Genomic DNA, 2,174 nt, shown 5'->3' with positions numbered 1-2,174 from the left:
TCATTTATTTCTATTTAGTATTTATTTGAATTAAAAATGTGTGAATAGCATACATGGTCATTCTTTGTACCTCCACGAGAAAATACAGAAATCAAACAGGTTAATTACAGCAGTTTGATGCTTTTCTGTCAGAGGAGTATATTCAGGGTCAACTGGCAATTTAACAAGTTTACATTAGAAACCCTTGAAGAATCACTAGAATTGCCCACTCACTGTCTAGTCTCCCTATAAATTAAAAACAAATTAAAACAAATGACTTCAACCTCTCAGTTTCCTCAAAAATAAAATGGAGAGTTTTGCGAGATTTTTCCTTTCATGTATACCAGTATTTACTTTTATTCTAAAGCTCCACAATGAATGTGTTCAGATTAATTCTCCAAGACAAAACTGATTTCCCTTCAGAAGTCCAAAAATTAACGTGAACCCTGCTCCCAGAAAATCACTGTTTGTTCTTTAACCTGACTAAACATTTTTGCATTTTTACAGGGACAAGCTTTTCTTACATGTCAGATTTCTATTTAACGATTCTGTGTATTTGGGACAGAGTATCTACTGCTAACAATAGCCATGAGACTTTCTTCTCTTTTATGGAGTCAGCCCATGCCCTATTGTCTAATCACTTTAGCAGTGATGATATCAACCTCGGAATCCATAGTTGCCTCGGAAGTGAACCAAACCAAATGCGGGCAAGGATCATTCCTCTCTTCATCTTTTCTGAAGCAGATACATTGAAGTAGAACTTCACTTCATGGTTAGCAGAATTTGGAAGAAGGTTTCAATATTTACATAAACCAGACACAGCTTTTTTCTTGGGTTTTAAGATTATTTCACAATACTCTGTTTAGAGTAGGGAGTTATTGCTCAACAAGAAAAAAAGTGAAGATATTAATCTTCCTGAATACCTTTTTATTTTCTGTTCTGAGATTAAATCTAAACAAAAGTGTAAAGGAAGTACCTCAAGACTTGAATTTAGGAATTTGTGAAGTTTTCTTTGTAAAGAAATAGCCCAGTTTAAAAATCAGACCACATAGCAAAAGGAATGAATTAAGAGAAATGGCTGATTTCTTTTTTAAAGATTGGACACAGGCAATGATAACCTCTAGTATGGAAAACAATTTAGGAAGGGACAGGCAAGCTTTTCTTTTCTACACTGCAGCCAGGAAGCTGGGGCAGTCCATCCACATCCTCACGACAGAGCACACCTGCATCCTCATGGCAGGGGACACCCGCATCCTCACGGCAGGGGACACCCGCATCCTCATGGCAGGATACCGCAGCCACTGTACTCTTCCCTGCAACCAGTCAGTTGTTGCTCCCAGTTATGCAAGAATTGTTCAGATTAAAACATTACCCCACTTCTAGAAATTCTATCATGAAGCAAATTAAGAGAAGATACAAATCTAAAGGACAATTTAATCCTGCATTGATATATATTTTAAAAAGTAATACATATATTGTAAACACTGGGGCCAGAATTTATCCACAGAATCTTGGACAAGTTATCTCACTCTGCTCTTGCAGAGAAATACATGTAGAAACTCTGCCAGCATTATAGACTCTAACTTCATCTCTGTTCTCCCTCACTGCAAAATCAAATTTTACCTTGCAATAATAGCTGATATGCAAATCCTGACTAGCAGTTATCCTAGAAATAGATAAAACACCAGGAACAATGCTTTTCCCTTAATGGTAGATTTGTTTCTCCATTTAGTTGGGTCTGTAATATTTTACCTTTTTGTTACTATCAAAGTAATCTAAGTAGTCTTTAAAAAATAGCTAATAAGCAAAAACCAAAGGGGGGGGAGGCATTTTTAACCATGACAATTTATAGAGAATATTTTTTTCCTAGAGAACTTTTATTCATAGTACTAACTGCTAACATTATTGAGCATTTTCTAAGTGCTTTGTATGTATTCTTTCATTTAATCACAATAAAGTAGGTATGCTTATCACCATTTTACAGATAACAAAACAGAGAGGTTAAGGGATTTCCACAAGGTAACTGAGGAGGTGGCAGTCTGGTTGTGAAATAAGGTCAGTCTGACAACCTCTTCAGGAGCTAAGAGGAAGAGAAAATGGGTGTAAAAGAGTGGTATACCATTAAATTTCACTGTACTGGGGGTCTCACTTGATGCATAATTGCTCTAATTAAGGCTTTTAGAAAAACTGACTTT

The sequence above is a fragment of the Galeopterus variegatus genome, unplaced genomic scaffold (genome assembly GCF_000696425.1).
Source record: "Galeopterus variegatus unplaced genomic scaffold, G_variegatus-3.0.2 Scaffold3998, whole genome shotgun sequence".
Lineage (NCBI taxonomy): Eukaryota > Metazoa > Chordata > Mammalia > Dermoptera > Cynocephalidae > Galeopterus > Galeopterus variegatus.
This window is presented reverse-complemented; position numbering follows the sequence as displayed.